The following is a 16,036-nucleotide window of genomic DNA, read 5'->3' as shown; positions in this document are numbered from 1 at the left end:
ATGTCCTGTTACATAAATAATCTACATAAAATTTGCTACAAGAAAGATTTCATACACTTTTTCGCTAGGATCAATATTTAAAAAGACATTAAACGAGAAATATCAAATATCAAATATCTTTATTTTGCTTAAAATATGGTACAAAAGATGGACTTAGTAACTAAGAAGCACATGCATACTTCACCAGCAACTGGCATGCAAAAAACACAAACGCGAGCTATGCTACATGGAATTAATAATGCTTATAAATTTAAATATTATACATGTCACTTCTTATAATTAATTAAAATCAATTCTATGGTGTTTTTTATATTTTCGTAAATAACTCGTAAACTGTGGCCAATAGCAAAAAATGTTGTGAAACGTAAATAATCTACACAAAATTTACTACAAAAAAGACTGCAGCCTTTTTTCTAGGATTAATATTTAAAAAGATATTAAAGGGGAAATGTTAATTTTAATCAATTCTAAGGTTCCTTTTTTTCAGTTTTTCGTAAATAATTGGTTTACATATAATTTCCTACAAGAAAAATGTGGTACACTTTTCGCTAGGATCAATATTTTAAAAAGATATCAAAGCGGGAAAGTTAATTATTATCAATTTTAATATTATTAAAACTAAAATATTTTTTCATGTAATACCTTAATGTATGTTAAAGTGCAAATACTTTTGTCACAAAAATATTGATTCATTTATGTCCAATAATTATCGAAATAAACAGTATTTTGTGTCTCCTGTAAAGTAGGTTAAAAACACATGGCGACTTTTGTACGCCCAGCGACGATTTTCTATTAAACGGGACCTTATTGTCGATGGCGCTTACGCCGCACAGCGTCGAGCGGCATTGTATTTATATCGGAGCATCGTTTATATTGGCGTAAGCGCCATCGACAATAAGGTCCCTTTGTACAGAAAATACTACAAGTAATTGGCATACAATTTCCTACAAGAAACATGTGGAACACTTATCCCTAAGATCAATATTTTTAAAACTATTAAAGTGGGAAAGTTAAATAATGTGTAGAATTGATTATAATTTAAATTCCCCTTTTAATACCTCTTTAAATATTGATCCTAGCGAAAAAGTGTAATAAACCTTTTTTGTAGAAAATGTTATGTAAAATAATTATGTGTAACATTTTTTTGCAATGGACCACCGTTTACGAGATTTTGACGAAAAACTTAAAAAAAGGGAGCTGTGAATTGATTGTAATTAAGTTTATTCCTTTAATTTCGTTTAAAATATTGATCCTAGAGAAAAGTTTTCGGAACGTTTTTTGTAGAAAATTACATTATTTATTTACCAAAACCTTTTCTACTATGGGCCACCGTTTACGAGCTATTTACGAAAAACTAAAAAAAGGACTTCAAAATTGATAATAATTAACTTTCCCGCTTTAATATCTTTTTAAAATATTGATGCTAGCGAAAAGTGTACCACATTTTTCTTGTAGGAAATTATATGTAAACCAATTATTTACGAAAAACTGAAAAAAAGGAACCTTAGAATTGATTAAAATTAACATTTCCCCTTTAATATCTTTTTAAATATTAATCCTAGAAAAAAGGCTGCATAGTCCTTTTTGTAGTAAATTTTGTGTAGATTATTTACGTTCCACAGCATTTTTTGCTATTAGCCACCGTTTACACCGTTTACGAAAATATAAAAAAAAACACCATAGAATTGATTTTAATTAATTATAAGAAGTGACATGTATAATATTTAAATTTATTAGCATTATTAATTCCATGTAGCATAGCTCGCGTTTGTGTTTTTTGCATGCCAGTTGCTGGTGAAGTATGCATGTGCTTCTTAGTTACTAAGTCCATCTTTTGTACCATATTTTAAGCAAAATAAAGATATTTGATATTTGATATTTCTCGTTTAATATCTTTTTAAATATTGATGCTAGCGAAAAAGTGTATGAAATCTTTCTTGTAGCAAATTTTATGTAGATTATTTATGTAACGGGACATATTTTTGCTATGGGCCACCGTTTAAAGTTATTTACGAAAAACTAAAAAAATACTAAAATTGATAATAATTAACTTTCCCGCTTTAATATCTTTTTAAATTATTGATACTAGCGAAAAGTGTTGAGTGTGTGAGTGTGTGTGTGTGTACATGTTTTTTGTAGGAAATTGTCTGTAAATTATTTATGTATCAGATTTCTTTTTGCTGTAGGTCATACTTTAAAAATTATTTACGAAAAAGTGAAAAAAAGGAACCGAATTGATTATAATTAACATACCCTCTTTAATATATTTTTAAATATTAATCGTAGCAAAAAGGATCCTTAGTCTTTTTTGTAGTTAATTTTGTGTAGATTATTTACGTTCAACAACAGGTTTTGCTATTAGCCACCGTTTACGAGTTATTTGGGAAAATTAGAGAAAAGTTTTTGGAATGTTTTTTGTAGAACATTTTATGTAGATTATTTATTGGCCACCGTTTACGAGTTATTTGGGAAAATTAGAGAAAAGTTTTCAGAATCTTTTTTGTAGAACATTTTATGTAGATTAAAAAATATAAAAGAAATCAAGTCTATGTATAGCTTTAAAAAACAATTGAAAAAACACGTAAGCAATGATTCGCCATAGAATAAATCTAAATATTCGGAAAGTAAATGTCAATCATAAACAGCCGCTGTATAAAATAAAATAAAAATTCGCATACCTATATAATTTATTTAAATTAAAAATAACATTACCAAAAAAAATAGACCATTTCAAATTTAATCTTGTCTATATATACCTAAATAGCAACTTTATAATATATCATTGTGTATATAATCTACATATCACATTACCAAGAACGCTTAGAGTTATAAAATTAAACACCTTTTTTTTATTTTATTTTTAATAGCCTATTTTGGTGTCCCACTGCTGGGCAAAGGCCTCCCCTCGTTTTCTCCACTCGACCCTGTCATCGCCATTTTCCCACCATTTGGGGTAGAATGCGTCCAAGTCGTCCCGCCATCTCCTTTTTGGTCTGCCTGAACCCCGGCCTGCACCGTCTATGGTGCTCCGTGGGTCCCACTCAGTAACCATTTTGGCCCATCTTTCCGGGTGCATGCGACAGACATGTCCCGCCCAGTCCCACTTAAGCTTAGCGGTCTTGACGCCTACGTATGTATGTATGTAGGCGTCAAGACCGCTAAGCTTAAGTGGGACAGATGTAGGCGTCAAAATTAAACACCTAATAAATAAAATAAAAACAATCTGTAATAAAATTATAATATAATTGTAATAAAACAAAAACATTGCCACTTCCAGTATCTGTAAGTTAGCGTACTTGCTGCACTGCATTGTACCATTTATACGATAAATAAAATATGTACATGACCATTACAAAAAATACCCTAACATAACTAGGTAATAAGATCGATAATTGAATATTTAATAAGCTCATAGCAACTAAAAACCAGTCCCGACATTCGCGACACCTACGGTCTACTTACCCATTATACTGACCAGTACAGGGATGATCCCCGCTGACGCACAGTTATTACGAATCTCGGAAATAAGTTAAACTGGGCCTTAGCTTACTGTCAACTACAAAACTTTTTGTGTACATCTCAAGTAGACGAAATGTTAACCATATGCACCACTAATCACCTTGTTTTGTTAAAAGTGTATCGGCCGATTTTTTTTACTGTATGTTTAAATACCCTCTATGTTATTAGTTCTTTCGCTAATTTCATGCAAAATAAATGTATTTGTGTAGTTTTAAGTTCTCATGTAAGTGAATTGTCAAATTCTTAGTGAGAATAAAGAATCTTAAACCTAAACCTAAAAAAAAACGGCAATAAAATTGCATTCCAGTGAAAAAATTAGACGGAGCAATTTTCCGGTACAAGACATGCCAAAAAATTATATTTATTAATATTGGTATTTCTGCTGGGATATTTTTTTTTTATATTTCATATATTGTTGCAATACGTTACATGAATATGTCCGGTGAAGAAAATTTGAACGGAGCATTTTTCCGTAAAAAGATATTAACGATTTAAGACTTTAGGTATTTACTTAAATCCTATTATTATTATTCTTTGGACATTTATACAATACTCTTTATTTATTGATACTTTATCATACTGTAAAGTTTTTTCTGGCAGAGGAATTACTGCGGGGTCCACTACCTTTATTTCCTACACTATACTGTCTCACGCGTCCGTCCCGTTGCGGGTTACGGGGGAACATGATGTACGGCGCGCGGTGGAGTGTAAGGAGGGTGGGGATGGTTTTGACGCACTTGTGTGCAATAACATTCTTTAGATTTAGGTAGGTAATTATATTTAAATCCTTAAGGCTATCATTATCTATTTAATTACCACATTCCTCATATTTACTCTTTAACTGAACTCACAGTTGTATATATGTAATGTATGGGTGGATACCTAAGTTTAATTAGGTACTTATCACTTGAGTTTTCGTTTGTGAATATGTTTTAATGAGGTACCTAGGTACCTAAGTGCTACATACATAATATATCTAGATGCTTAAGTAAGTTGCGTTTTGGCGGGAACACGGTCAATAAATATATACAATAGTTGCATATATTTATTGTTTTGGCTACTCAATTGGTTAGTGGTGTCTATTTGTGGTGCACATTCACAGCTAGCGACCCGAAACTAGCTAGCGAAACGGGAAAACCATGTTATGGGCTACGCCTATAGAGACTTGCTCGCGCTGGCAGTGAATGTGTTAAAGTACCTATCTGTTGTACTACTTTAGGTGCCAAGTACGTACCTATATTTTTTTATTTATTCTATATTAAAATCTTACATTACATCAGACAGAAAAGTGCCGTGAAACCCCATCGCACTATATCGCCCTATACATTTTACATTTTTTAAACATTATTGTGGTACATAGGAAAAACAAAAATTATATAAAGTTAAAAATGAGATTACTTAATTACAAGAAATAAGATTAGATTATGATATTATTAGAGTATTAGAGAGATTATTATAATATATTGTCAGTAGGTATATATACGCATAGTTTGTAGGGGTATTATTTTCATTTATTAAATATTAGGAGTCTGTCATTCTTTTTTTTATTTTATATCTGTACAGATACAGAACGAACGTAAAAACTTTACAGTCGTTATCTACAAGTTTATTGACAAATTATGGGTAGACCGTGGGGGATGGGGGATGGCGGGTGGAATAAAAGTCCAACGAACTTGATTGTTTAGAGCTGAGGCTCTTAGTGATTCTTCGTCGAGCTCCTGTATGGATCTTCGCAATTCGATGTCTGCTCCGCGTAGGTTCGTGCCGTTATCGGAATAAATATGCGACGGCCATCCACGTCGAGACGCCATTCGTCGAAGCGCCATGATCAGTGAGTCGGTAATAAGTGTGTGAACGACTTCTATGTGGACTGCACGGACGGTTAGGCAAGTAACGCTTTTCTCGACGTCTGCCTACTGTGACTTCCATGGGCCCAAACAGATCAATCCCGCTAAAGGTGAAGGCACGTTGATGATGCGCCATGCGCGCTTGAGGTAAGTCACCCATCCGAGGCACCTGTGAGGTAGCCTTTCTTAGCCTGCAGAGCATGCAACGAGACGTAACATTTTTGACGGTAGGTCGCAACTGGAATATCCAAAATTCTTGTTTTAAATCGTTTACTACCGCTTCTTGGTGTCCGTGCGCAGCCTTTACATGATAGTGCTTGACCAAAAGCTTGGTAGTAGGATGCCGTCCGTCAAGAATAATGGGCCTTTTCGCTTCCTGGGGTACGTCAAACACAGCATCAATGCGGCCGCTCACGCGAAAACATTGTCATAATATTCAAACGCGACTTTGCTCCGTCTTTGATTAGTGGAAAGCTTAGTCCGACCACATTGAAACGAGTACTGGAGGTAGTTTCGATATTAGCAATGGGACAATGCTAAGCCCTTCAGTCTTGCAGACCTTTGATCCCTTGGACGCCTTTATAAAATTACAATATTTATTATTCATGTTAATTGTTAATAATCAATCACATTTTTAATTTTCATTAAAATTGATTCAATTGTTAATGGTTTAGCATTAACTATTAATTATTTTTAATTGTTAATAGTTCGAAATAAATTAATATTTATGGCAATTGATGTTAATGGCAATTGATAATTCATTTTCTGTCAATGGAATTAATTAATGTATTAACGTTCAGCCAACACTGATCGTAACAATATCTTTATCTTTTCTTTATCACAAAATACCTGTATCACTAAACTAGACTTAGGTTTTGTTTCTGCGTTTTATCGCTAGAGTGCAAACTATGTGCCTAGTTGCCTACGCTAATAACTGGCCGGTAAATTGAACTTAACATCGCTAAAATGTCAACGTCCAAAATTATTATTCCGCCTGTCACGCAAGATTCATTTGCAAATAAATTGTAATCAAAATAATCACTATGCCGCATTATTCTTCGGCTCATTTAGCGGACATCCATTTCATTTATGGATTTTGCAATGGAAACTCGCACAGCGCAGTTTTTGAATACAGAAGAAGATTTCCTAACCGCCGAATTCCGCATCATTCCACTTTCGTGGATGTACACAGACAGTTTCGTGAAAAAGGCCTCAATAAACATCGCAGAGAAATGGCGATGAATTTAGATTTACGAACAGAGAATAGAATTATGAATTTAATAACAGAAGATCCGACATTGTCATCAAGAGCCGTAGCACGGATTGTAAATGTCAATTACAGACTCGTTTTAAGAATATGGAAAAGGTACGGGCTTCATGCTTTCCATTACCGGAAAGTTCAAGGTTGGGTGAAGAATGATGGATTTGCTAGAGTCGCCTATTGCCAAAGAGTCAGCCAGAAATTAGTAGAAGACCTAGGGTTTCTTAATAATATATTATGGACTGACGAGTCGATGTTTACGAGGGAAGGAGAGTTTAATTCTCGCAATCAACATTTGTGGCAAGATGAGAATCCTCATGCGAAGAGAGAAAATTCGTATCAATACAAATTTTCCGTCAACCTGTGGGCTGGAATTATTGGTAATAAATTGATAGTCCTGCGATTGAACTCAGCTAATTATTTGAATTTTTTGAGAAATGAGCTTACTAATCTACTGGAAGATGTGGATCTGGAAACACGAAGAGCAATGTGGTTCCAGCACGACGGTTGTCCGGCCCACTTCGGCCTTGAGGTGCGACGTTGGTTAAACGAGGCATACCCGAACGGTCTACGCTCTTAACAATAGAGCGCCAGGAAGTCTCTGCCCTCTGTCAAGAAATGGATTTTGAGGCGTGCGCAATTGAGCTTGTTGGACTGAACGTGATAGTTATATGTGTGTATAAACCACCGCCCCAAATAGGTGAGAAAAGTAACTTCTCAACGTTCCTTAATAAATTTAATCAATTACTTGAACTTCAATCATTAAAACAATATAAAGTGCTCATTGTGGGCGATTTCAATGTAGATTTATTAACTAATACTTCCGAAAAAAAATCATTAATTGATTCTGTAACGACAGCTGGACTAAAGCCACTTGTGTCTTTTCCCACTAGAATTTGTAAAACCAGAGCGTCATGCATAGATCACGCTTATTCGAACATGTCAACTTATGAAATAGGATATTTAATGTATTCAATAAAATATATTTATAATAAATTAAATATTTAAGGTGCTTGGTTTAACGACTAACATTTCATTTTAATGTAAAAAAGTCTTAATTTTTATGGTCAGCCTCCCGCGACTGACTTCTGCATGGGTTTACGACCTTTTCGTCAACCCATGCTGAAGTCAGCCTGAGGAGGCTTGCTGTTGGATTTTGTATAAAAAAGTAGTTTCCAATAGTCAGCCGCATTAAAATATTACTTTGATGTGGATTAATAATTATCTCTTACTTTTTTCGAAAGATTACTGGTGCATGGCCGAGCACTGGTGCCTTTACCCTATCTATCTAAAGTAACTAGGATTATTAATTTCATCTCTGTGAAGGCATGCAACAGATTTTAACAATACACACGCTCCAGACAATACATTTTACAGTCTATAAATAGGTACCTATGCATATGAAATAAATTATCGGGCGGTAGGTACATATCAAAAGTAAAACAAACTTATGCAATTTTTATTAGAACACTTTACGATGTTAAACTTCTAACATGTTAGCTTGCAAGCTCAAAGCGGCAGCTGTTAGGGAAGTTGTCGCCGACATAACCTAGCTCTTAACGGCAAACTCTGTGTGGAACTGACAGTCTGTTTTAAGGGGCTACCTGAGGTTTTCATCGATTTTTGACAAGTTTTGAATCGTATCTCCTACTTTTGCACTACATATAGAATTATAAGACAAGCGGCTATCGGTTCTTCAATCTTTTATCTCCATTTTTGTCTACCGGATTGTGAAAAAAATGAATACTTATTTATTTATGATTGTTTTAAACATTGTCTAAAAAAACAATTTTTTCGTATCTCGATTGCTGTGAAATATCTTACTTATACGAAATCTACATCTTTGGGTTCGTCTTAGACGTCTCTAAAAATTTGTCTGTTTTAATTTTAAACTAATTTACACAAAAGTTATGTCCAGAAAACCAGTTTTTTGGCCTAAAATTGTTCAACTTTGATGCTAAATATTTCGAAAACAATGAACTTTTGATGTAAATATGGGATACTATATTGCTAAAATCCGTTGCTGTTAATATGATAAGCTACAAAAAATATTAGAACACTAAGGGATTCAAATCGAAGGTCATTGGGGCATGGGATCCCCTTAAATGCACTGCCTCTGCTTAATATTCACTTAATTTTGCAACAAAATCCAATACATACACACTTGCTGTACAGTATTACACCGTTTTGTTCGTGTAGGTACAGATTCCGTACAGAGTAGAAGCCTTCTGATAGAAGGACCCCTCTATAGTCGCGGCCGCCGACACTTGTATTAGTATACTTGTACTTACCGTATTTTCAACTTCAAGGACGATTTTTACCAATAATCCAAATGATAACAGTAAATCTTTTGACATATTTTTTTGAGTCTTGGTTAGTTCTTCAATTTTGCATTTGTGAAAAAAAATGATTTTTTCCCGCTTAATTCAGAGAAATTCAAAGAAACCTAAATTCTCCATACTTATACTTCAAACGGGGTTGATAAATACAAGAAAGGAGTAAATAGAAATACTCATACTCATACTCATTTATTCATAATATTCTTAAAATATTACACGTCAAACATCAGAATATATTATTATTATCATCACATTATTGATAATGAAAACAAATTGTCTAGAATTAAAATTACAATAAATCATTATGTTCATTAAATTAAAAATACATTATAAATAATTATGTCAGTATAATTATGTTAGTAGTTAGTAATGTAGTAGTATGTAGATGTAGATGTGATGTAGTGTGTAGTATGTAGTATGGTAGTAATGTTTGGCCATATTGTCGTGTATAAAAGAAGCTGGTGTTGTAATGGATAAAAAGTAGATTGTAAAGAATCAAAATAACCTATGGTGAATTTAGAATAAAGCCTAGATATAGAGAGCGGCAGAGTATTGTCCTATTGGAGTACAAGGACCTCTTGTTATATCTAAGCCGGTGCTGGAAGCCTAGCAGGGAGATCTTAATTGACAAAGCCAGATAAGTTACATGCAGTTTAATGCACATAGGTCGGGCGTCGAATAATTGCATTACAATATAAAAAGTTTTATCAATTAGCCATTTTTTAAGTTTGTTAATAAACATATTCGTACTGTCTAATATTTTGATGTCATTAGGCAGCGCGTTATAAATCTTAGGACCTAAGACATGCATGGTCTTTGAAGACTTGCTTAGTCTGTGGGGTGTTGATAGTAGTCGTTCCTTGCTTCCTAAACGAGTGCGTGTGGGTTTGTTGATAACAAAAGTGTGTTTATGTGTGTGTACGTGTTTAGCTATGTTGAATATAAATTGTGAGGGTAATGTGAGTATCTTTATGTCTGCGAATAAATGTTTGGCTGACGTTCCTGATATGTCCCACGGGCATTTATGTAAAAATAAAATAAATTGTTACTCAAACCCGTGTGTCGTGATTTATGTCGCCGTATGAGCCTAGTTGATTCATCATTTTCATACGATAAACCACGTTATTTTTTCATTCTGGTTCAAAGGCGAATGAGTAATGATTATATAATGTTACAATAAAGATGTTTGTAATAAAAACCTAGTTGGAGTAAGAATCAAGAATTTGACGATATGGATAATTGCCATCATAATTTAAATGAACCCTTAACTTCAATAAAGCTAAACTTGACGTAGCTTGTAAAGTATTTTAATATCCTTGTTTCCTGCTCACTTAATTTTCCATTACTTAGAAGAGTTTCTCTTTCGTAATTCTATTTGAGTAATTATTCTTTTACACAAGATCAACTAGGGTAAATGTATCACTGTTTTGATTCTACCTATGTTTCATCCCATAATAACTTAGATAGGTATTGATTCAGAATTATAAAATTTGTATTCAATACACTGAAATAATTTCTGCTGTGTGCCTTATACAACTTTTTACTGAAACTATTATAGTAGGTAACTTCTTCGCTGCATGTAAAATCTGGGAAAATTTAACTTTTACAAATAATTGGCGAACCATAATGAAAGCTTTTAAAAATATCATGGCACGTATTTGGCGTAAAAACAATAACTAACAATTAACAAGGTCAAGTTAGATATAAGCATAATTGAAGGAAATGCGTCTTTAATTTATATACAAACCAACACTCATTCACTTCAAACATTTTATTTCGATTAAAAAGAGTAAGATAAAAGCTTATAAATTATACAGGTTGTCCCTAGCCATTGGACAAAGCCGAAATGTACATATGCATTAGGGTATTTAGGACCAGTAGGTTAGGTATACGAAATATCATAACAACCGGTGTAGTGGTTACGCGGTAAATAACAAATTACCATTATTTACTTTGGATCAGTCTGTACGTGTTAGTACTGTAAAACTGTAATGTTAGTAGCTCCTGAGCTCATAAATACTATGAAATCTTCGACCTTTTTGATTATCTTTTTTATTTATGACAGAAATAAGATTCTGACTTTTGACAAATTGCCATCATTGCCGCATATTTTCGAAGAAATTGTCAAAAGCACTGCGAATGATTTATACAGTATGTTTCTTTTAGTTGTCGATTATTGGAAATAACTTTTGTTAGATTTTTTTTTTATCTTTGGTTCTTATTAAAATAATATATTAACGTTAGAGCATTTCTGAGAAATAACCCTACGTGGCATTTCAGGGTTTGTCCAATGGCTAAGGTCACATGTATACGTTTGTCTTGTGATATGTGCCACTATTAACAACATATTTTGGGCCACCAGTACGGCTACCACCAGTTTGACACTGACATATTCGCTAGCATGTGCGTAACTTGCCTTCTATGCATCTCCCTCGTACTCGCATATTAGTGCGAGCGAGATGTATAGAAAGTAAGTTAAGCAGACGTTAGCGAATGTGTCAGTTTAACACTGCTAAGGCAGTCGTGGTAAGGGCGAGTACTACAGGTCCGGAGAGGTTCAGCTGCCCTGACGCACAACGCAGTCTAGTCTACTTATAAATTCTTTATATGTCACGTCGCCCCATCTTAGGCAGCTTACGCAGTTAGTTTGATTATCTTAGCAGTATCTCAAATTTTACCAGCTTGACGATAGGTTTAGGTACTCGTACATGTGTATCCCATAGACATTTAGAATTTTGCAGCCTTTGTTTTCAAGAATATAATTTAATTTGCAAATTTTACTTAAAAAACTATTTATTCAAAAAAATATAGGTATTTGATTCAGACCAAGCTATCTCCGAATGGCACTTGCTAAGATAGTGTATAAATGTCTTCATAAACGTAATGTTTTATGAAAACACAACGTTTTTAACAACCACACTTTGTGCTGTGCAAAGTCTGGACATTAAATAGGTTTTTCTTTAATATTAGACTTATATTGACCGGAATATAGACCATGATTACCTTTTGTATTGTTTTTGAGCTCCCAATATTCAATACAAGTCAATAAATGCGTTGAGGTATCTGGAATAAACATTAGAACAGTTCCACGTCGCATGGCACTTGCAGCAAAGAACCCGCGTGTCATCGGTCCGACTTATTATGAGCGATTACCTGCAGAAATAAGGACGGAACCATCCGATACAACATTCAAGCGTCGATTGAGAAACTTTTTACTGGACAACCCATTATATTCAATAAGTGAATTTTTTGACATAACTATAATTTTTAATCGCATACCATTTTTGACATTTTCCTTGTTTATTATTGTTACTATTTGACGATCCTTCTCAGGGGAAATTTTTCATATAATGTATAATTAATGAAATTAATATTGGATTGTTTTTGCTATTATTTAAATTTATTTCTGACGATCACAATGTAGATTCTTATAAATTGACATTAATGTGTGAAATCATAAATCATATAATCATATGTTGTGAAATAAATATATCTAATCTAATCTATATAAGTCTAGTGAAACTAACCGTGAATCATTCAAAACTCCTTTTCTTATAATATGCTCTGAAATATTCTCTTTAGTGTAGCAAAAATAAAAATAGTATGGGAAACTATTGTAGAGAAGATACAAAAAAAAAACAAATCGTTACGTAGAGTGACCTGTTCATCAGTTAACCACCCTTTTTTTCGAACGGCCATATCTCAATTAAAATAAATTACTGCCTGCATCAATCGATGGAAAATTTACTTAGCTACAAATTTGCATTATTTTTTTTTAAATATTTCCTTATAGTTTTCATATTACCTGTCGACTTGCGTCAACAAGCGCCATCTATGGGACACTCTCTACTCTGTATTGAACCCTCGATGGCTTATATTCTACGCACCCACTAGGGCACGTAGTTCAAGAATAGGCCCATAGATGGCGCCTTAATCAATATCTAGTTTTAAGATAGTAATAATATATTTGTACTCTTACTTTACGAATAGACACCATACCAAACACAAGCGTTTTCTCTCCGACTCCTGTCCTGACTCCTTCGATCTCCACCCACGTGCCAACATTCTGGTGACCCCTAAAGAAGATACTTCCAAGAGAATACGCACGGAGCAGAAGCTGGGCGAGGCGAGCCTAGCAACAACGAGACGGGAAAATCGAGCGGTAAGCAGATAGACCGTCTTTGTGTTCCCGCATCGAACGAAGAAGAAGCATTCTTGCCAGCGGAGAAGGAAATCTAGGTGCTACAATCGACAGATCTTCACATATGCGCAGAGATTGCAACCGAAATCAATTGGAAATTCACCAATTCATCAAACAACGAGTCGTGGCGAGCGACCACGCCCGAGGTCACTTGCAGAGGTCAAGCTCCAAAGAAGGGTTGAGAAGAGAAGAAGACGGCCAAGGCTAGGTTTCTAATATCAAGTAAGTGGCTGGCAATTAATTTAACGGGCTAAATTATTCGAAAATTCCTTCAACTTTCGCATTTTTATAACCTAACTGTACACGTGTTATACCTATATCATACCATATTTGCATATAACTCAATTTAAATATGTCTTCATCGAGTTCAGACAGTGAATCCACAGTTGTTGGGGATGTAAAATTAAAGAATTTAATTAAAAAACGAGGAGTATTTAGTTAAGGGGAAGGTAACCTTATTTAAAAAAATATCTGTCGAAATCATATAATCGAATTAGAGTTACGTACATCTAGAATAACAAGTGTTTTCAAAGAGTTCGAAATTATTCAAGATAGAGTTGAGACTTTAAGTGAAACTCTCGAGGAGCATTTACAGGAAAGAGAGGCCTTTGAGAAAACTTATTTCGAATGTGTATCTTTAAGCAAAGGTTATTTAGCGCAGGCATCTAGTCCAGGAGCCTCTAGATCCCCCGAAGGCAACGTTCGCGAGGTCAGCGAGCCACGTGAGCATGATTCTATTAAATACCCAGATATTAAATTACCGTCCTATAATGGACAGGTTACGGACTGGATTGAGTTTCGAGACACCTTTGACGCGCTCGTCAATCAAACCAGTCTAAAACCTATTCAAAAATTTAAATACCTAATGGGTTGCTTAACAGATAGCGCACTTGAGGTTATCAGCTCATTGGAATTTGCCGAGGAAAGCCACGCCATAGCGTGGCAATTACTATGCGAAAGATATAATAGTCCTAAGACACTCGTTTACAGCCATTTAAGAGCTCTGTTTAATATTGACTACTTACCTAATACAGCCACTGCCCTTAGATCATTAAATGATAATATTTCCAAGCATTTGCGCATACTTAAACCAGTAAATGTCCCAACCAACGACTGGGATTTGCTAATTGTTTTTTCCTCAGTTCCAAACTCGATAAAAAACTGCAAACCAAGTGGGAAGAAAAAAATAATTCCCGTGAATTGCCTACGTTACAGGATTTCAAGTCGTTCTTGCGGACCCAAGCCGACCTCAGGGAGGCCGTGAGTCAAACCGAGGCCCTGAAGGGCGCGGCCCCCGAGCCCCCGTCGCGGAAGGCGATGGTAATCACGCACCCTCCGTCCCATACCAACAGTAAGGTAACATTTAAAAATAGTACCTACCGTAACCAATGTCCGAACTGTAAGGAGGCGCATTTTATAAACCAATGCCCGAAGTTTTTGGCTCTGAATGCAGCTACACGCATTCGTGTGGTAAAAAGATTAGGTCTTTGCTCAAATTGCTTAGGATCTAATCATATTGTTCCAAACTGCCGCGCGAGTAACTGCAGAACATGTAAAGGTAAGCACCATACGCTTTCACACATTACACATACCGACACAACCGAGTCACGATAATCGACACTTCATACTCCTTCAGAGACGCCGACTTCCGTAAATACGCAGTCAATCAATTTAATTACTAACCAGCGACAATTGAACTCTGGTGGAAATCCGCGCGATGAGAATCCATCCTCAGTTACACAAAATAAAGGTGTTATTTTATCTACCGCCCGCGTAAATGTACTTAATAAAGATAACCAACCAATTATTTTGCGCTCGTTGCTAGACAATGGCTCGCAATCGAACTTTTTACCGAAAATGCATACGATAAATTAAAATTACCAAAACAACAATTAGATATCAGATTATAGGATTTAACGAACAAATAACGAGAGTAAATCAATTATGCAACTTAATCATTCGATCAACCGATGACTCATTCTCAAAGAATTTGTCTTGTTTTATTGTATCTACAATAAGTAATTTACCTACACACTCGATTACCGCTCGACAGTTAAATATACCTACGCGATTCCGTTTAGCGGACGAATTATTTTACGAAGGTGGAGAAGTCGATTTGCTAATAGGAGCTGAGCATTTTTATCAGCTACTTTGTACCGAGAGGCATTCTTTAGGTACTGGCCGACCAATTCTTCAAAATACCCAACTAGGTTACATAGTATCCGGCCCGTATTCCTGCAACTCGGCCAACGTGCCGCAGAGGGTGAGATGTAACTTTACTCAAACTCAGGCGCTTCAGACCTTTTGGAATTCAGACAGCGAACATTCTATACCGGCCATACCAGATGATGAAAACGTTCAGTGCGAGAAGGTATTCAATGAGCACTCCAGAACGTCTGATGGTAACTTCGTGGTATCTATCCCCTTTTAGGAGCCGCCTACCGATCTGGGTCAGTCCCGATCTGTAGTTTACAAACGATTTAAAACATTATAATCCAAGTTCTCTCGAAATCCCGAATATAGGGAAAAATATGTTCAATTCATGAGAGATTTTGAAAATGCAGGACATATGATTCAGACAAAAAATACTGAACACTGCAATTACCTACCCCATCATGCCGTATTAACCCCCCATAAGCCCACGACACCTCTTAGAGTCGTAATGGACTGTTCATTTCAAACTAACAATGGTAAATCACTTAATAGTATTTAATACAAAGGTACAATAAACCAAGACGACTTAGTCAACATATTGCTAAGGTTCCGAAAAAATAAATACCTATGTAATAAGGCAGATATCGAACGTATGTACCGAATGATTTATATCAACCCCGACCAACGACATTTAAAATGTATTCTATGGCGCGAA

The 16,036-nt window shown here is 35.0% G+C and overlaps 1 pseudogene; it reads left to right on the top strand.

The window, feature by feature from the left end:
• The window catches only part of LOC134753739 (uncharacterized), a 35,306-nt pseudogene extending 19,708 nt beyond the window's left edge, over positions 1-15,598 (top strand).
• The last annotated feature ends 438 nt before the right edge of the window (positions 15,599-16,036 follow it).

This window comes from Cydia strobilella, chromosome Z (assembly GCF_947568885.1).
Source record: "Cydia strobilella chromosome Z, ilCydStro3.1, whole genome shotgun sequence".
In the NCBI taxonomy this organism is placed as follows: Eukaryota; Metazoa; Arthropoda; class Insecta; order Lepidoptera; family Tortricidae; genus Cydia; species Cydia strobilella.
The sequence above is the reverse complement of the archived record's forward strand: the minus strand, read 5'-3'. Positions and strand labels throughout refer to the sequence as shown.